This window comes from Centruroides sculpturatus, unplaced genomic scaffold (genome assembly GCF_000671375.1).
Source record: "Centruroides sculpturatus isolate CEXI.00-Female unplaced genomic scaffold, Cexi_2.0 scaffold1028, whole genome shotgun sequence".
NCBI lineage: Eukaryota > Metazoa > Arthropoda > Arachnida > Scorpiones > Buthidae > Centruroides > Centruroides sculpturatus.
Window position 1 is genome coordinate 2406 of NW_019385171.1, and position 22898 is coordinate 25303.

Here is a 22898-nt window from a genome sequence, read left to right on the forward strand (position 1 = left end):
GCCATATATTATTTTTTCACCTTAATGACCAATGGAAAATGATTAATTAATTTAATGCCTTTTGCTCATGCAGGGCTAGATTTCTTGGTAAATGCAAACATGCTTGCATTTACCAAGAAATCTAGCCCTGCATGAGCAAAAGGCATTAAACAAATTAANAAGAAGAATAAAAAAATCATAAACAAAAAAAGAAAGAAAATTCTAATTCTAAACTATGAACTATAAATTGAAATTATACAATAAAAATATCATATATATATATATATATAAACAGATACATGTATACTAAACATGTATCTGTTTAATATACAGCACATATAATGTATATCTATAGTATATTGAATTTTGAATTATATATTCTATAACCTAGTTATGACCACTAAAGATGGTTGAAAATATTTGTAATAAACCATTTCTAAATTTTTAAATGTATTTTGGTTATATTTCATATATTTTAATTGTAAGAAAATATGCTTTAATTTGTATTTAGGAATTATGAAATATGTTTTATAATACCTTCCATCATCATAAAGTAAGACAGTAGGCTATTCAAAATAAATTGAAATTTCCATAGAATCTTCTTCATATTAGGAAAGATTGCTACTTCATTCTGCTTCTTTTTTTACTCTGAAGAAGACCATCATAATTAAGTCTCCAGTTAACAAAAGAAAAAAATAAAGTTGCAATCTCCCTTCATATGAAGATGATCCTTTGGAAGATTGTCCTCTCAATCACAAATTGAACGATAGTTTGAATAAAGTTTTTATAAATTAAAATTTAAAAAAAATAAAGTCAATTTAATATCAATATTTTTAAGTGCTACAGGGTTATTCTCACTAGTTTTACTACACAGCTCTTTTTCTAGATATTTCTTAAGTTTAGAATAATATTCCTGAAGAACTGTTTATGGTGCTTTTTGATGATGCACAGAAAGCAAGAAACAAACTCTAAATATTCATGCCTGTTACTTCTAACAAATAGACTAACTGAACTATTATTCTTATAAAAGGATGGTAGTTCTGAAACTGTGGTACATGGATTTTGGCATTTGCAAGATACTAGTGGGGTATCCAACACACCCTAGTTCTAAAAGAATTTTTATTTTATTACTTAGCAAATATTTAAAGTATTAAGGCTAAACAATTTGCCTAATTACATTATCCTATAATATAATATTATAGCCAGGTATAATCTGGTCTTAATCGAAAATTAGGTTATTGAAATGTTTATATTTAAAAGTATTAAATGAAACATAAAAAATTTCTATATTATATATTAAAATGTTATATTTTAATGACTTTTTGAAAAATAAAAAAAGTTGGTTCTTTTTACTAAATTTTATAAATTATTAATTCTATAATTCTAATAAAATTTTTCAAATTAACACAATTTAAAACCATAAAAAAAAAAAAAATAATATAAGAAATTTAGAATAAAAATAATTCACTACTTCAATTTAAAATCTAAAGATTATCTTGGAATAGAACAACACTGTTTACTTATACTTTATCATTTTAGTAGTATTGTATTCTAATAGTTTTTTGACTGCACACTGTTGCATACAACATAATAAATAAAAGTAAGAATTTTTATTTCATATTATTCATATTTATCAAAACAGTAATGTTTAAATTCATTTCATATTCCTCCAGGGTGAGTGACATTACTTATCTGGAGCTAATCTTTCTAAGGTCATGGTCTTTACTTATGTAATGAAAGTTCTGTTGAAAAACTGAGGTAGTAAGTTAAACAATTTTGTTTTTAATTAACCATATATGATTTTTATTACTATTTTAAGAGTATTTAAATGATTTATTCTATTCCAGAAAATGGATCATTGGCTAATGAACAGTTGTACATTGGTAAAGCATAAAAACATCTGATGATGACAATGTGTCTTGTTCAACTTTAAAAATAAAAAAGACACCAATTCAAGAAACATGAAAGTATTCTGCAGAGTACTTGTCATATGAATTTACAAGTATTTGTGCTGATACAATTGAAAAACATTTGAATGTTATGACACATCAAATGAATCCATAAAACTAGCAAAGTTGCAGTGTCACCTGGACTCAAAGCATAAACAATATGCCAATAAATCAATTGAATTTTTTCAAATGAATTTGAAGGAATTACAAGCAAACCAAAAACTAACAGAAAAAACTATGACTGATAGTAATAATGAACAGGCCATTACTATATCATATGAGATGTTCTTATGGCTAAATTAGAAAAACCTCACACAATTGCAGAGAATTTAATTCTAACTGCTGCAAAGACAATGGTTATACAAATAGTTGGGAATAAAGTCACATAAGACTTTATTCCCAACTATTTGTGAATTTAAGATGATTGAAATTTAATTTCATTATAAAACACAGCCATTAATGATTGAATCACATAGATGTCTAACAATATTAAAAATCAGATAGAAGAGTCAGTATTATTCACTACAACTTGATGAAAGCACATATCTTTATAATAATACAAATTTAATGGCTTACTTTCTATACAAATACAATGGTAAAATTCACAAAGATTTCTTATTTTGTAAATCTTTTCAAACTCACACTACTGAGCAAATAGTTTTCACTTGTTTAAATGATTACATAAAAAAATAATGAATTGGATTGGTCAAAATGTATTGGTATTAGTATGAATGGCACTCGAGTAGTGAGCAGGATGAATAATTTTAATAAAAATGAAGTACCAAATGTAATCTGACACACTGTTGCAATCATCATAAGCAACTGCTGTCAAAAAATGCCAACAAATTTAGAATCATTTGATTATATATCCCTAAAAATTTTATTAAGACACACTCACTAAATAGTTGAATTTTTAGTTTTATGTAATGAAATGGGAAGACATTATAAACAACTACATACTGAAGTTTGCTGGTTGTCTTATGGTCTTGAATCAAATTTCTGAACTTTATGATGAGATAAGAGTATCTTTAATTGAAGGAAAAATATTTAATTTGAAAGTGTTTTAATGATTTCTCCTGGCTGGTTAAGGTTGCATATTTAGCTGATATTTTTTCTGACTTAAATAAACTTAATTCACAAGGAATGCTGTAAATGTTTTAAATGTTTAAAGTGGATGATAAAATATAAGTCACAATTTAAAAAAAAAATCAATTTCTGAGAGAAATGGATTAAAAATAATTTTTTTTTTTGAATTTTTTCTGACCTTATTTGAATTTGTAAAAACTCTGGAGAAAAAGAGTAAAACAAAATAATTGAAATGTTTATCCTACATGTGAAGTTTAAAAGAAAATTTCAGACATTACTTTCCTCAACCAGAATCTAATAACAAACAGATTATTCAACTGCTTGCAAACAGATTTGTGAAATATATAGAAACAACTAAACAAAATCATGCAAATAGAAACATTTGCTAGCAAACATGTTCATGAAATAATAACTTTGACAATTTCCAAACAGGATAAAACTTGCAGTACTATCATGTGATGGCTTGTAAGAAATTGCTTTCAAACAGAACAGTAAAAAATTTTTATCCAAAATTATCAGGAAAAGCCTCAAAGTATATAATTTTCCTTTTGTACAACTTACCTTTGTGAGTAAAGTTTCTCCATGCTGCTACTATTAAAAAATAAGCAATGAAACTAATTAAGTGTAGAACATGACTTAGAATCAACATGTCAAATAGTGAATACAATACTGTGAATCATGCGTCAAATAATCACCAACACCTTACAACTGACAAATATAATACCTACATTTTATTTTTAATTTATGCTTTATAGTTATTATTTTTATACTTAATATACTATTATTGGTTAACCTACATTGAATTACAATTAACACTATGGCCTAGACTAGATCCTTGCTTAAATTGCACAGTTTTGATTGTCCATCCTGTGGCCATTTTCAAGTGCTGACTCAAAGAGTGAAAACATAAAACCAACCAGAAAAAGAACAATCAAAACATTGTACAAATAACCATATAATTTATTTTTTTAAATGATACACTGTCATTGTAAAACGTATATGTTAATATTATAAGTACATGAAATAACTAAAAAGATTATTATTACTATATTTGATAAATATATTCCACAAATGCACATACCATACATAAATCTAGCTAACAAATTCTAGTACAAGTTTCCCAAAGGAAAGTTAGCATATTTTGACAAGTATAAGTTGAACTTTTTTTACTACTTTTTGGGGCTCAAAATCATGGTGAGTCTTATACTCAACAGGTAACCATTTTTACAGTGAAAGTATCTACAGTAGTGGTCCGTTAAGTAGATGTCCCTCAACTGAATGGCTAGTGTACCTAGATTATCAGAGTAGCGACACACAAGTCATCGCCGCCATGTTCTGTCGACTGTCATTACATGACCTCTGAGTTTACATTAAGAAACTACGATTATTTCAGTTTAATAAAGCATTTTATTTGTTTTTTTATTCAAGAATATGATGGATGGATGAATTGATACCTTTATTAAACTGAAATAATTCGTGATGAATAAAACAAGTGGATGATGACTGTTGCAAATAAAAGTTTAACACCAGCAAGGAGAATAAAATGAGCCTGCATTGCACAAGTGTGCAATTGGATGTTGCATGCTTGGGAAGGTATTAAAATGGAGATTATTATTAAGTCATTCAAGAAAACCAAAATATCTGATGCTCTGGGTGGTTCAGATGAGACAATCTATGAAGATTCTGGTGATGATGATTCAGTCAATACTTTAGGAATTCAAGAAAAAAGGGATGATGAATCAGTAATTAATGACGTCATAGATATGTTTCCTAATAGGTATAATTTACCAGTAGATAGTAGTGATTCAGTTGAAGAATTTCTTGGCCAGTATGATTAATAAAACGCATCTTTAGACAAGCCCATTAAAAAAGTTTTTTCTAAATTTTTTGTCTCAAAATAGGGGTGCGTCTTATACTTGACAGCGACTTATACTTGTCAAAATAAGGTAATCATCTATATTACATCTTTTGATCATCTTTTAATTAAAATATAATTATATAAAAATGTATAAAAATATTAAAGCAAAAATTTTTTAAATCTCTTTAATGTTTATTGCAAAAGAAGAAAGTACATGCAAGATTTGTTGTCATCAACACAGGACGTAAGGGAACTGATAAAAGAATCAACATAAATGTATTAACTCAATGGCCATATATTATTTTTTCACCTTAATGACCAATGGAAAATGATTAATTAATTTAATGCCTTTTGCTCATGCAGGGCTAGATTTCTTGGTAAATGCAAACATGCTTGCATTTACCAAGAAATCTAGCCCTGCATGAGCAAAAGGCATTAAATTAATTAATCATTTTCCATTGGTCATTAAGGTGAAAAAATAATATATGGCCATTGAGTTAATACATTTATGTTGATTCTTTTATCAGTTCCCTTACGTCCTGTGTTGATGACAACAAATCTTGCATGTACTTTCTTCTTTTGCAATAAACATTAAAGAGATTTAAAAAATTTTTGCTTTAATATTTTTATACATTTTTATATAATTATATTTTAATTAAAAGATGATCAAAAGATGTAATATAGATGATTACCTTATTTTGACAAGTATAAGTCGCTGTCAAGTATAAGATGCACCCCTATTTTGAGACAAAAAATTTAGAAAAAACTTTTTTAATGGGCTTGTCTAAAGATGCGTTTTATTAATCATACTGGCCAAGAAATTCTTCAACTGAATCACTACTATCTACTGGTAAATTATACCTATTAGGAAACATATCTATGACGTCATTAATTACTGATTCATCATCCCTTTTTTCTTGAATTCCTAAAGTATTGACTGAATCATCATCACCAGAATCTTCATAGATTGTCTCATCTGAACCACCCANCTTTCAATTTTGCAACAAGTAGCCGCTACAAACATTCAAAAGATACTGTTGATTAGTAAACCTAATTTACTATTTGTATTTAAACATGTATGTTTATTACATGATTGTTATCCTTATAAACATACATTATTATTATTATTATTCATATGTATGCAAAATATTATAATCAAACTTAGTGTTCAATATAAAAAGATATAACAATCAGAAAAATTAATACATTAAAAATAATTAATATATTATTTGAACTATCAGAATTTTATTTGGAAAGTTTTTGATGTATATATTCTTGTTTATATATACATACTATAAAATCTTTTTAAAAAGTTTTCTACAGAATTAAACAATTGGAATTTTTACAAACACAAAAGTTTATCAAATTTACAATATTAAATATGAAAAACTGGTATAAATACTATATCCTTTATGTACTGTATTATACTAATATTAGCAATGCTCAACAACATGTACCAAAATGAAAATCTGCACTGTTAAATGACTAAATATTTCTCATGATTTTTACACATTGTAAATTTTAATGACGTTTGTTGTGAAGCACTCTTGATGTAATATATTTGACAGCCCTAATTACATAATAAACAACTGTATTTGCACGATATGAATAAAAATATTTTCATTTAATACTAATACTGAAAAAACCTAAATGAATAAATTGGTATGACAAAAGTTTAATTTATGGAAATTATTTAGACTATAAAGTTTTAATCTAGCCAAAAATTTAGGGTTTTAATTAATAATCACATGACATTTTGTAAAGACTAATAGTCTAGTCTACTAGGATATAAATACTTTTATGGAATTAATTTTGAGATCTGATGATTTATTTCATTTTCTCAGATAAAAAATCATTTTAAATGGAATCTCCTGAAGAAAAAAGAGATTTAAGTGATATATTAGGAAAACTAGTTTGGCATTTTTTTTCCCAATCTTTTCAAAACCGAAAAATAGTATACTATCAAGTTTCTTTACAATGTTATTAGATATTTAATTGGTAAATAATCTTATGTAATTCACACTTTACAGTAATTTGTACAAATTATTTTTATGAAACAATTAACAAATAAATCTTTTCTATTCATTCATTATATCATCAACAAATATGGTTATATGCATATATATATTATTTGTATGATAATATATGAATCCTTCCTATTTTGCCATAGAAATAATTTACATCATCACAACATCAAAGATGTTAAAAGTCACTTCCAGATAAATTCTCCTAAGATTTTACCAGCTGAGCTAACCAAATACAACAGTTGATGATTTTTAAATATTTACACAACGATAATTGAAAGTAAAATAATTCAATATCTGATCTTTCAGAAATGTATGATAATGATATAATGCAATTAATTTTGAAATTAAATATAATTCGCAAAACTCGTAAGCAATTCAAAATACGGAAAAGTACAGAACTGTCCAAACACAGTATTCTCATATAATTAAAAATGGAAAAATATTTTCTACATTTTAATTACATGAGAAAATAACAACCAGAAGTAAACTGTATTTCTAAAACTTTGATATATCCAGTTGATTAGATTTTTATTAACTTTAATTTTTTTTTAAACTATTAATGATTTATGTAGGCCTACTTAAAATCATAATATATATACATATATATTACAATAATTTTGCAAATTTGTAATTATTACTGGATTACAGCAACTGTTACTATATCACTTGTTAGATATTAGTTATTACAGAATATTTAAACTTAAAGATACTTTATACTTTTCTCTGTTTACTAGGGATAATTTTGGCAATATATTAATCAATAAGGAAAAGAACAGATCATTGGTAAAACCACAAAACAGGTCATAGAACATTTTGCAATCCAACTTGCTTTTTATTATGTTGTATTTGTCTTTAATATAGTTTGTTTGCTCTATATTAATCCAGCATGATTCTTGCATTACAGCTTTAAATTTTTATTATTTAACTTTCGTCTGAAATTTTTAACGGCAACATTTTAGCAATCGAACGACGCCGAACGATCCGGCAAAAAACATACCACCGAAAATAACATCCATACAAGAATACAAACAAAAACTAAATAAAATTATTTCTTAACAAAACTCATAAGCAAGCTATATGTGTATATATATATATATATAAATTTTACACTTAATATTACTATTATCGATAAAGAAATCTTTAGGTATTTAAACTCGATTCGTAACGTACAAGACATAAAAAACAAATGATTTCCCAAGTTAAATGACGGCAATAACAATAATAATAGTTAAATTCGAGCATATTTTGAGGCAATTTCGGGCTAGAACTAAACGGTATCCGCTAGAAGAACTAAACTCGGTATCCATTTCCTATCAACATAAACAAGCGGAGTGGACTTTTAAAAAGTTTAATATATGAATGAAGTGAAATGTGTTGAAGTTACAAATAAGTTATGGTTGTTGATTAATATCATTGAAATGTCCTTTATTAGATAAGAATAACGTGATGTCAGCGTTGCGAGTGTAGACAAGACGAAGCAAATGGGGTTAGGATTAGTTAAAAGGTTAATCGGGTTGTTTTCCTTACCTCCCTGACCCTTGATTCGACATTCCGTGCTTATACCAGCAATTTATCCATCAAGCACATCTCCAATCTCCTCTCTAACTGGATGACAGAATCGATTAAGTTTCTTCATTCAGACAAAATTTGTCAAAATATTTCCTCTTTTTTCTATAAACTAGAAAATGAGAAACACCTTTTTGGATTGTTGACAGGTCACTGCGTCGTTACGGCGTCAGTTTTCTATCCCGATATATATATATATTACATTATTTTATTCACTTATCTCTTTTTTTAATATCTCTATCGCGAATACGAGTCCTTTGGGTTATTCAATGATTCCGATAGAAAAATTATATCTTTCAATCTTACGGAAAACCTATTTCGTCCAAATTAATCTCAACAACATCGAAATACAGTATTACATTTTAACACTAGGGGTCTCCCCGAGAGTTATAATTTTTACCGAAACGAAAATAAGATTAATTGGAGACTATCTCGATAATTCGAAAAAAATATATATATAAATTAATAGTAAATTTAGAAACGGAATTAAAGTTTTATAAATATTTATATTAAAATTTGTAATATTAATATAAGTTTTTCTGTTTGAGTTTTCGAGCATTTTTTAAATTGTTAATATATATGTGGCCTTGCTGTCGGGATAACGGCCTCCCGTTTCGGGGGACTCGAGATCGAATTTGGATGAGTCGAAAAAAAAAACCCGAGAAGTCCGGCAGGCTATGTCGGGCTACCTAGCCTATCCATTGCGGGCTTACCGGTGGCCAAGCGGTTCCGTTCCCTGAACTCTGGGAGTTCGGTTATGGATTCGCGTCTGACAAAGACAATAAAGACGTCTGACCGTCTTGATTGAAAATTTACAAATTTTCAATCAAGACGGGTTGGTCACGTGGAGTTTTCCGGGTTTTCTCCACTTCTGTAACGCCTAAATAGGGGCCAGTTTCCTTTAAAAAGACCTTCCGGAAGGCATCCCCCATAGGCAGAATGCCCAAGTGTTGCGTTGCCATAATTAAACAAACAAATATGAAGCCATGACATCTCAAGATCAACTCGATATTGGCAAGAAAGATCAAAATACTTTAATGTAATTGACAAAAGAAGAAGACAATGGAGAAGATAAAACTGAAGATGGCATTGATCAGAAACTGGCAATAATTCTTGTACTAAACACGTTTTAAGAAGTGCAGAACCCCAAGAAGAAAAGAATTGGCAAGAAGAATACGGTCAGATTTACGCTTAACGACTTCAAGAATTATTTTCAATCTTCAGATATATATTCAATTTTCGGATATAGTGGAACCACGGTATACGACCTTAATCCGTTCCTGGTGTTCGGACTTATGCCGAATAGGACGTATACCGAACCAACCTTTTCCATAAGAAGTAATGTAAAAATGATTAATCCGTTCTCATGTAAAAAAAAATGGCTGGCTTTAAACACCTCGTTTTCCTCGCTAGTTCCTGCTGGATTTTTCCTGAGATCAGTATGTATCTTTCTAGCTTTCTTGCAAATAATTTCTTCCCATACGCTGTCGCCAGAACACTGTTTTTCAGTTATCCAAAGCAAAAGCAATTTCTCGACAGGATCTAATATCTTCGATCTCTGTTTAAAAATTGATTTAACCCCTTTCGCAACGTTAGCGGATTTAATAATATCTTTATTTTTCGCGATTGTCGATATCGTCGTTCTCGGAATACGATATGCAACAGTTAAATATCGAACACGCGTGCCACCTTCATATTTCTCAACAATCTCTTTTTTCAGCTCCATTGTGATTCTAGTCATTTTTTTATTTTTCTGTTGCCTTTTTGCAATTCATGATTAATAAAAATAATAAAATTTTACTTACAAATTAAAATCAGAAGAAATTTAACAAAGTTATAAACCGTGCCACCGCGAACGTCTAGTCTGGTGTAATACACCGATAGTGCAACTTGTTCATAGATCACGCGTATAATTGAATTAAGTCGTATACCGAACAAAATTTGTTTCGTCTAAACAGGACGTATTCCGAATTGGACGTATTCTAAAGCAGACGTATACCGAGGTTCCACTGTATTTCCAAAATTTTTAAAATAATTTCTTTATTTAAAAAAATCTCCAATACCAACAACTGTTAAATAAGTTATATGAAATACAATCGACCCCCCTATAACACTGTTGATAATTTCGTTTTATATGAATTTCATGTTGTACGAGTCACTTAGATTTTACAAATACGTGAGCCGTTCACAGCCCGGCACACGTATTTGTTAAATCTAAGTGACTCGTACAACATGGAATTCATATAAAACGGAATTATCAAAAGTGTTATAGGGGGGTCGACTGTATTCATAATAACTAAATTATTAATTTAATGGCTAACTAACACCTGTTAATCAAAATCCTAAAGTTTTAGATTTAGTGTTTCTTTGTGACAAAACCGGTTTCACGCAACTTTTTGATAAGCGTTTGCGTGAGCTCGGGCTGATTTCTAGCAACTTTCTACAGGTCCGAGTTGAAACACCATTATAATAGCTTACGAAGGAAGTGTGAAATTAAACAAGTGTCGATTTCAGTTTTGTCTAAGCTTCATTGGGTAAGTTTACTACTAAGACCAGTTTCTAGTTTGCCAGAATTGCGACAGAAAATGCGCCGATAACATTGACAAAGCGGTTTTGACCAACCCGCGAATATTTGATTGATTATATTGCGTTGAGTTGAGACTTTTCGTGTGTTTAACATAATATGTTAACAGCTGCATGTGTTTTCTAAATATTGGAATTCATTTCATATAGTCATGACGATGCGCTAAAAGACTTCCGGAAAAAAAAAATTGTCACACAAACTCAATTACTGTACCTACTTCATACTGTTCGTTGTTTTCTGTGGTACTACACACTGTAGCAGACTGAAAACAATATTACATTTCACATAATTAGTTCCACATGTTTTATGTTAAGAAAAAGTTTATGCATTTTATACTTGTAAAGTTGCATCTGGTCGTTTCTTGTTACTTTCCATACATATTTATTATCTACTACATGATAATCTATTACATTATTATTATTTTATATTATAAAATTGATTTTTATGTGCACGACAGAAAGAATTTAAAAAGTAAGGGCATAAGCGGCATTTTCTTTATGCCTATTATTGGTTTGACTAGGCCTACAAGGAGATTTCCTTTTTAAATTATAAAATTTTTCTTTTTTTGTCTTTTTATACATTGACTAGCAGATGAGCTCGGCGTTGCTCGGGAAAAAGTAACTATAACGATTGTATGTGTATATATATATATATATATATACGTTGCAGTCAAAACCCATTTTTAGTTAGAACGCGTTTTAGCAAGTTTAAACTAGTTTATACTGAATGTCTTTGTTAATTTAAACCAGTTTTGTCTAGTTAAAACTAGTTTTAACTAGACAAAACGGGTTTTAACAAAGACATCCAGTATAAACTAGTTTCAACTTGTTAAAACGCGTTCTAACTAAAAACGGGTTTTGACTGCAACATATATATACTAGTAGGCGGCCGGATGGCCGAGCGGTCAAGGTGGCAGCCTACCGCTCTGGGGGACCCAGGTTCGAATCCGAACGGGTCGAAAAATCCCCAGGAATTTTTCGGGGGGTGGTCCGTTCGAATACGTCGGGCCCCGTCCCTCACCACCCGGCAGCCCCATTGTGAGCCTGGCCGAACCCATAATGGGCATGCAAAAAGAGGACGTCCTAGTGCCCACAGGGCGAAAAGAGTTACCAAAAAAATATATATATATATACTATTAGCCCGGGACGCCCCCTAGTGGGCGTTATTTACAAATTTCCATGAGGCACGGTTCCTTTCACTTTTTTGTTATTATCAATATGCTCTACAGTTCCGTTGAAGTCCCAATGGTAAGATTTACCCTCCGAATGAAGGGTTGGCAACCTTCCGAACTGTAGCCCCCTCCCTGTGCGAACAATAAAGTCAAAGGAACCGTACCTCTACTTGCGACCCTTCGCGAGATATAAGCCCCTGAAAATTCGCCTACATTATTTCCGGTCATGTGACATCGTGGTCAAAAGGGAGTCTACCGCGCGAAAAAAAAAATTAACGCGCGCTCGCCCACTCGGAGGTCGCCGACCCGCTCATTCGCAGGGTAAATTGTGGCAAACAGGCGGTCACATGACCCGTAGAATAATTTTCAAAAGGCTATATCTTGGGAAGGGTCGCGCGTAGGGGTATGGTTCATTAGACTGTTCGCACAAAGGGGGATCGCCACCCCCTTCATTCAAAGAATAAATCTTACCGTCCCAATCGCGTCATAGGGTGCGTTCGTTAATAGCGGTCGCTCTGCGTCTCCGCTACTACGGGAGTGCGCTGCTGTTTGTAGGCATTTAGGAACGACGGCGAAAGAAAGAAAGATGGCGGCGCCTGCACTATCGATAGTACAGTGGGTGATCGGTTAACGAACAGATCGGATAACGAACACCTTCGCGAAAGATTTTTATGATCGGACAACGAACACTTCACTGAACAAACACAAGAAGAAGCGCGTAAATAACGAATACCGATTGGTCTTCCTTTGTCTCAGGCAACAATTCGAAACTCTTCGGAGCGCGGGAGACGTCGACAACGACGTTCTACCCAGTATATACTGATCGAATAGTATTCCCCCGAACTTTGAAACTCTCCCTTGTAAGTCCAGCCTTTTATATTTCTGACAGAAACAATTCTTTTACGTTTTCTTCTGAAAATACGGATTTATGCCGATATCTGCTATTAAAAGATCTTTTGAAGAAGTGGGAGGATGTCAGAACAACGGTCTTAAAATGGCATCCAAACCAGGTTGAGGTTAATAGGCCTATAGATCTCTACAATTACAATGCTATTAATTACTTCTGAAAAATCATGAAAAAGACAGAAAAGCAATCGACATTGGACAGATTCTTTAACCCCCACAAACGGAAAAACACGACTAATAAAAATGCAAGCCCGTGTATATATGTATTTTTATTATTACATGTGAATAAACGTAGTAAGAAAGTATATATATTTTTATTTTTTGGGGATCTCCAGAACGAATTAATCAAATTCCCATAGAAACCTATGGTAAATCGATAATCGGATAGCGAACAAAGTCTTGGAACGGATTATGTTCGTTAACCGATCACCCACTGTATCGTGATGGACGAATCTATAAGTCTAAAATATGAGCTTTTAAAGGCAAAAGAAGGGTCCCAATTGTAAAATTTAACCATAAAATGGATTATTTGTTGAAAGAGCATTCGAAATAGCCACGAAAAAAAATTAGAATGCCTGCTACCATCCGAAAAAAATTCGAAAAGACACTTACATCACCGCATGAACTAACTCGCGCTTTCAGAACTTCTAAATTTTCATTCATAAAACCACATAATGCACCCCGAAAGAAAACTGTCTGAGCCATGGAGGAAGGCTTGTTGCTTTCCACCGCAAACTACTGCTACAAGCGGCCGTTTTTGCCGTTCGAAGGCGCACACTCCGACCGGAATTTAGGAACGCATTCTGCAGGAATTTTTAAACGGATGTCGCTCGCGCGGAGTTACGCGGAGGAATAAAAGAACGCACCCATAGAGTGCGTTCTATCTAAAGAAAGATGGCGGCGCCCGCACTATCGATAGTGCGGTGCCGCCATCTTTCTTTCTTTCATCGTCGTTCCTAAATGCCTACAAACAGCAGTATACTCCCGTAGTAGCGGAGACGCAGAGCGACCGCTATTAACGAACACACCCATACAGATGTATATTTCTACCTATTAAACATTCTATAAATACTTTAAAATAGTCTAATTTGTTTATTTACCTTCGCTTGCAAACCTCGATTTTAATCGTAACCGCCATTTTTTCAACAACCTTCCCGTGATTCAATGCGCGACATTCACTGATTTGTGAGACACGGGATGTTGAAAACGTGGGATGCAAGGTTAATCAAGGCATATAATAAGGCAAGGCAAGGCATATAATAATTATTTATACCATTCCGTGGTATAAATAATAAATTCATATCAATAATAAATTCCTATTACAAATAAAAATAATTTATTGTTAATTTAAAATCTTCGCTAGGGCGCCTCTAGTGCCCGTTTTTGGCATCCGTTACGCGGACAGACAGACAGATACCGGTTAATGACTGACGTCTAATTACAGAACGATTCCGTAGTCGTAGTTCTGGTTTTTACCACGAGATGCCGCTAGTGTTATGAGGTTCATATAGCGTATACTTCGTACTGTACGGTGTGCATCGAATTTTTTGTCGATATTTTAGTTTTAAAACCACACTTTATCATCGTAAATTGGTTGCGAAGTATTCCCGCTACGTTGCTAAGAAATCGTTATGGAAAATATTGCGTTGGATATATTAGAAAATACTTATTGTTATTGCGATAAGCACTTCTCCTCAAAAGGAAATCTTACTAACAAGCATGTAGATTTAGAAGATAAGCAAATCCTGGTGGAGGAAAAGTCTATATTCTGTCGGAAGACTTCATGTTCTGAAGGATTTTCTACTTTCCTTCAATTACGTGAACATCTGGAGAAAGTACTGTACCTGTATAGTACATAAATTTGCCTGTGAAATTGAGAAGCTGGAATTCAAAACTATGAAGGGTAAGTAAATTCTGTTCTGAAATTTAAAAATGCTGTATTTAATTAATATATCTTAAAATAATTGTTTTCATGAATATTAACAGCTCATTCAGTAGTACTGTAATTAAAAATATTATGTACTGTATTTGACAGATTTCTACGAATGGAAAGTCACAGATAAGTTGAGAACCAACTAAAGTTAATTGTGTCGTACTGTCTAAAAATTCATGGAATTTATAAATTCTACTCGTGCGGCTCTGGCACATGGGATCATGACTACGCTCAGTTCAGAAATGTACTGTACTTACAAAAGGAAAACATTCAATAACAGATTGTGCATATGAAAATGTTGCAAATGTATAATTTTCAATAAATCTTTTTCATAAAGAAAACATCTTTCTTATGAATACTGTGGCATTTTTTCTTAGCTAACGTTCAAATGAATCATTGCAGATCTGTTAAATCAGGCTACAAAAAGTTCACTAATATTTTAGTGACGATGATAATTTGTTGATGGATTTAAACTACCAATTCAAAAGACTTTACTCAAATTACACAAGATACACTTAACTCTTGGTATTCGCTAGGGTTAGGTTGTTTAAAATTTCGTGAAAACCAAATAAGGATGCCTATGGAGAAAATTGAGTTTGGTTTTGTGGAACATTTCAAAGATAAACGTTAATTGTGAAATAAAATATTGCAAATTTTCTAATATAAAACGTTTAAATTATTTCTAAAAAGCAATGAATAATTTTATTAAATAATACAAAAAAAAAAAAAAAAAAAAAATTCGAGTAAGAGATTGAAAATTCAGCAGGAAAATCTTGAGATTAAAAGAATTTAAGAACGAAAGTCTACATATTCTGTAGTATAACTTTTATAATATACAGTATAATTTTAAATGTTTTGATAAAAATAATGAACAATAATCATCTTATAATATAAACATTGAAAATTAGACAAAAGACAAATTTGACGTTCAACAAACGAACAGTAGAAAATTTTGTTCGTAATAAATTTATTCTGACTGTGGTGTATTTACACCTAGAATTATGCTTGTCCAGCTTCTTGACGTCACGAATTAGCGACATCTCATGGTAAAAAATAGAACTACGGCTCGGAATCGTTCTGTAATTATATATAGATATATTTAAATCTGTTCCGACTGAAAGCTTATATTTAGAAAACGGACGTTTCCGGAAAAATGTCATTTAGCGCTTGGTTTGATTGAGTACGGATCGGATTGATGAAAGGCAACGAGCATCATATGGGCAAGTTGCTAAGGGAGGAGTTCCTCCCAAGAGAACTTTTATGGGAAATTACCAGCTATTTAAGTGAAGAAAACCCGGTAAACTGCACTCAGCAGCCAATTAGTTAGACGTGGGCACTAACTGATGGTATTGCATGGTACTGTGGGCGCTGAGACACGACGCAAAGAAAACACAGAAATCGCCATGTGATCAGTCTAATGGTGAAGCTTGAACCCGCCGCGACTAACTACCAGTGTTCAGTAGTATATTGTACGTGATCTAAGATACAGGAGATGATAGTTTTATGTTCATTTTAGGATGGCTTTATGCCAAGACGATTAAAATCAACCTACTGTATACGTTATAAGGGTCACAGAATTTCTAAATTAACATACAATAGAACCAGAGTACAACAGTAATTAGGCCGATACACGGAACTACAGAAACTTAAGCCCAGAAACGCCTCTAGAGTCGATATTACTGAAAACATCTAATTGAAAAAAATATAACCTTACTTCTCTACTCCATACACCATTTAGCTTAGCAGAAATGTATTGAAATAAGATAAGTAAAATATTTTCAGACTTTGTATTAACAATAACGAATCGATGATTAGGTAAACTATTAATAATTTAGAGGAATTGAGGGCTGGAATCGTCCACTCCATTTCATTTCACTACAATGCATTTACACACACTTGTAAAATATCCATGTCCAATTAATATTACTGATTAAATTATACATTTAGTTACTGTTATTGAGTTTCGGATTGAGAATGGAAACGTACCCTAAAAGTCAATAAAATGCACTGTAGTCGGACTTAGGTATGTTCTCAAAGTTTCAGACTTCTATCTTAATTATAAGTGATTGAAATTTGAGTTGGAAAATTCATTATACATAACAGAAATCAAGTTTAATAAAAGCATTTAATAATTATAGACAACCAAGTCATAAAATTTCTTAGATACTATTTTATTAATTTTAACTTGTCTACACTCTGCAGTCGATGTAGAGATAATAGCAATTGGAAGAGTTAATAAGATTCCTTAATTTCATGCATCACTCTTGAACAATACATTGAAGTTAAACATGATAAATTTTTACAGCGAATGTAGGAAAATATTTTTATTTCATTAAATGAATCGCTTCCTTTTATATCTCGATGGTTTGGTTTTATTATATAGGCCTACGGTAACGCGACACATAGACAATCTGCCGAGGGGGATACTTCCCAGCAGGTTTTTTAAAAGGCAAACTGGCCCCTATAAGTGTTACCAACGTGAAGAAAACCCAGAGAACTTCACGTAATCTGTCACTTCGGTGGTTTTTATCCACTCGGTCACTGATGGGCTTTATAAAATAATATCTAAATCCACACAGCATTTTATTAAAAATTCTGCTATATTTGCGCTATATTTCTACAGAAAAATACGAACTGCTAAATAAAAAAAAAAGTTGCCAATTAATTACATCGTTATCTTAAAATACGCTATGTTTAATTTAACATCAAATTTTATAATAAATAAACAAAAATAACCCCTGCCATATACTGTACATAAAAACTTAACACGCGCTTTTTATATTTGTTATTTGATGATAAATTTAGTAATGGCAAATTGTTTTAAAACATAAAATTTTCAACTAATAGATGTAAAACTGTCGATTGATATAAAAAAAATATCATCGTATAATTATAAAAATTTAACCGTTTACAACATTCTTATTTTTACAGCATTTCGTAAGTTCATTTGGTTTCGGCAACGCGACACACGGGCGATACCTCCCGGAGAGACTATGGGAAACTAGCCCCCGTTTAGGTACTGTATTTCTAGACTAAAAAAAAAAAAAAAATGTGGAAAACTATAAGTTGCCAGCCGTTTCGCGCCTCTCAAAAGGGCTGGAAACCTACAGTTTTCCAGATTTTCCAGGCCACGAAGAACTACCAGTGTTCAATGGTGCACTGCCAGCCCATCAGTGCCCAAGTGGCACTGAAGGGCTTTCAAATTCGTTGATTCAATTCCTATCGTAAATTTCCCAAAGGCTTAAGAGTAATATAGTTTTAATTAATAATTAAACTATGTTCGAAAATTTGATACTTTGCCTATTATATTTAATTTACTTAATTTTTACAAATTACTGAAGTACGGAGCCCAGGGCGAGTGCTCCTTCTGTTAGGAGCTAGGAATGATACTGCTTATTCAAATATTTTAAATATTTTGATTTAGTTCCCTTTGGGTTTTTCTGGATCCGTCACTGACAATAATTACATTTTTTGGTAAATTATTATTTAGAAATTTAGAAGAAAACAGTAAATAAAAAAGGCATTTACCATGACGAACATTGCATTTAAAGTTACAGCATCATTAAGAAAATATTGTTGATATCAAACTCTACAAACGTTTCAAAAATATATATCTACGAAATAATTATAATGTACTGAGTTTTATAATTAAAGAGAGTTTCATAATAAAATTCTGAAATGATTTGAACGCTTCACGAAACCAAAAATCTTACGAGATAATAACGTTATTGTGTAATAACCGGGGGAGTCCGAACTTTATTATTTGTTATAACAATAAAAAAAAGTACTCCAAGTAAAAACTATTATAAAATTTTTTTTTTTAAATATTAAACATATTTAATTTAAATCAAAAAGGTAAAGTAAAAGTAATGATTCATTATCGAAATGAAAAAATGTTTAATAAAGTTTTAAAAATTGTAATACTAATATTATTAATACTAAAAGGAGGAGCAAATTTCCTTTTTTATAGCTTCCCTTCGAAAACAATAATTTTCTGAAATCATCTTATTTAATGAAATATTTGTTTTCGTAGAAGCATTGAAGCATTAAAGATCTTGCATTCGTAGAAGCATTGAAGATCTTGGGGTATTGAAGACCTCAGTTTCTTTGTTGATCATTGTTAAAATTCTACAAACATATAGCAGATATAATTTTAATTAATAAAATTAAGATTCATGACCATAACTCTCATAGATTGCCTATCAACTTCTGATATTATCAGGACAGATCTCATGATCTGTCTTAAAATTCGTACAACTTTGAGGTCTTTTTCCAAGAAACTTGAAAAAATAAGTTGCGTTCTTGCTCTAAGGCTCCTAATTATAATAGAAATTAATAATGGAAGTCTGGATGGTCGAGTAGTTTAGGCGATAACCACCGCTCTGGGGTACCCAAGATCAAATATAAACTGTTCTTAAAACCCAGCAATTTCTCTAGAGTGGTCCGTCCGGATATATTATATCGGGTGCCGTTCCTTATCACCCAGCCGTCTTTATTGTGGACTTGGTTGACTTGCTGAAAAAATCCTATTAATGCCCACAGAGTTAAAAAAACGAAATTAATGAAAAACATTAATAAAACTACTAAATATAGATATTATACAAAAATAGAGAATTACTATTATTGGATTTCGCAAATTACATTAAAAATACTTTTATTTTATTAATTTTATAGTGATAAAAATTGTACTTTTTATGTATAAACCTTTTCACTCTATTAGTCGTTTTTATATCCATCATAGCTTCGGCCAATCCTACAATGCAAAGGGGACGGATGAATTCATCATTCAGCTGAACCGAGACGGGTGAGTGTGTAATTATTTGTTTATTTAGAAATTATTTGAAAAATAAATTAATAGAGATAATTTATCGGTGCCAGATAAGATGGCGCCGAAGAAGGAAAGGATATGTAAGGAAGAAGGCTGATTAGCGGTAGTGAGGACTAACTCATCACGTTCCATACTCCAGAAACAAGAGAAAAGGACACCAGAATCTTAATTTGCCTCTGGTACAGAGTCTAGTTGTGATCCTGAATGAGGGACAGGGCCCGACATATCGGGAGAGATTTCTTCCGGAAAAATTCTTGGAAAGTTGCTCTCTTGAATTCGATCCCGGATTCACCAGAGCGGTAGGCCGAAGTCTTTAATCACTTCGGCCAGATAGCCTACATATAAGTTAGTAGAAGTAAATCTGCATATCTCACAGAATATAACAATGAATTATAGAATATAATAGACTATTCAAAATACTTTTCCTTATACTGAATCTGTGTAGATTTTATACCTTTAGTAAATTTCTCAACTAAAAATTATTTTTAAAAAAATAACGACTCTTTCTTTGTATATTTTTACTCATTTTAGCTTGTGGGCAATAAGAGGGGCTTTTAATCATGCCCATAATAGGTTTGGCCAAACCCACAATTTCCGATGCTGATGAATGAAGCTCGATGTATCCGGAATTAGACCATCTGTGAAAATTTCGAATTCGAATCGCCTTTTTCGAATTCGAATCCGAAGGGGCTCGGGTTAGCAATATATCAGTTGAACAGGGGCAAACTCGCGATCAAGTGTTCAGTTAACCAGTCGATTACTGGTATTTAAGAGTTTGCGCCTGGCCAACCAGCTGGCTGTGTGGGGTTCTTGTGTTTCCTTCTTATGTACAGTACAGTACATCCCTAAACAGAAATGATCGAATGGTCGAGTAGTCCATCGCAGAGACATCGAACTCTTGTTCCTCACTATCCGGCCGAACCTGCGACAGGTATGATTAACCCGTTCGGATTCGATCCCGGTTTCCCCAGAGTGGTAGGATACTACCTTGACCATTCGGCAATCCGGCCTGCTATTAGTATATATTAAAAATAATCTTATAAAATTGTGTTATATTTTTTAAGTAATAAAATTTGACAATAATAAAGGATTTTTCTTAATACGAAGAGAGTGTAACGGAACAAATAATCTGTAGCAAATATTTTTGAAGATACTGTATCTTTAATATTGCTATTATATTATTAAGTTTATAAGCTCCTCTTCTCTGTGAGCATTAAAAAGGTTATTTTCATGCTCATCATTGGTTCTCCTAAGGCTATAAGTAGAGGCGGCCAGGCGATGAGAACGGTCAGATATAACTGAGATTGACAGACTGCTGAAGATGACTTTTTGGGACAGTCTGTCTCTATTTGTTGAGGCTTCTGATCAAGACTCGAACCTGGATTCGTCAGAGCAAGGCTGACCATTTTACCATCCGGCCGTCAAAACTGCCCTGCTGGTCCTCTTATCACGGTTAGGCAAAAAGTATGAATTTCTAATTGATTGATTGGTTAATAAGATGCTGAATGGCTGATTGCCATTAAGGGTCTTTTTTTCAACTTTTCAGTTTTTCCGGTGTGGATCTAAGAGGGCCTTTCTCCAGTTTCATTATGGGTCAGTTAGTATAGATGAGCAATAGGGAAGATGTAATGTTGCTAAATGTTAGAAATTATCCAAACTATATGGAATTTCAATTATTTTTTATAAATTGTTTGAAAAGCGAAAACTGTTCTGATGTTTTGAAAAACGAACAAGAAGTTACTTTTTTTAATTGGTCCTTTTTCCTCATGACAAATTAGTAGAGGAGAAGGTGGTATTATGGAACACTGCGGGTATTATGGAGCCACCCCGTTTCGAACTGATAATAAAGGCGAACTGTAGCGGAATATGGCTAAACTGAACTAGGCAGACATCCATAGCAAGGGGAAAACCCGTTTTACTTCAGTTAAACGGTTGTCCGTATTTAATCAGCAAATTTGTTTTTTTCAAAATTCACAAGTTTTGAATGCTAAGTGAATTTAATTATTTTTAAAATATAAATCGCGTAGTTGTAGGTTCACTGGTGCATGTATTCCGTTCCAGAGACTTAGGGGTACATATTAATCTGTGTGATGTTCACGTTTTTTAAATTTTGGTCTCGACAGACATAAGTTAATTCGAGATGGCGATGCGTGAAATACGGACCCCTTTGGTGCTTTTACAGTAATATGGAACTCAACTCCTCCGAACTCTCTCTTTGCAATCAGACATTCGTCCGGAGCAATTTGGGAAAAAGACACTAGGTAGAAAGTCTGAAAATATCGAAAAAGAGCTGCTGGAATATATATTGTTGATGGAGGTCATATTTTTCTATTATAAAAGCATTTTTGCGATAAAATACATTGGAGTAAATAATTTTGTAATTATTTAACATTTTTTGTCCTTTCCTATTTGTTTTTGGCTACATTAAAGCATTTTTTTGAAAATATACAGTAAGGTTCCATATTACCACCCGATTTTCTCTAAGCCTACTTTCGGACTTTTTGTACAAAAGCCTTCAAAAACCATACTTATAATTACACTAGCGAAAAATCCAATTAGGAACATTTAGTTTATTAGTTACCGGTACTTTTCGCACAAAAAATGTGGGTGTAGTTATGATACCTTGTTTACAATTCACTAAAATGTAATTGGGGTTCCATAATACCACCTTCTCCTCTACCACTAATTGTAATCCAAAAAGTTTTCATTCCCATTAATCCGTTTTTTGTTTTCTATTTTTGTTTCTTTTCTTCCTGTGAACACTAAAAAGATTGGTATCTCCATCAGACCCATAATGGCGACAGCAGTGTGGCGAAGGGCAGTGCTCCAAATATTCTGAACGGTTCATAAAAAAAATACCTTGGTTTTCGACTCGTCCCGATTCATTCCTGGATCCTCCGAGTAGTGGAGTAACACGTAAGATGCTTCGGCCATCTGGCTATCTCATCCTCCTCCTCCTCCTCCTCCTCCTCCTCACATCGTCACCATGGTTGGTTGGTTGGTTGTTTAGT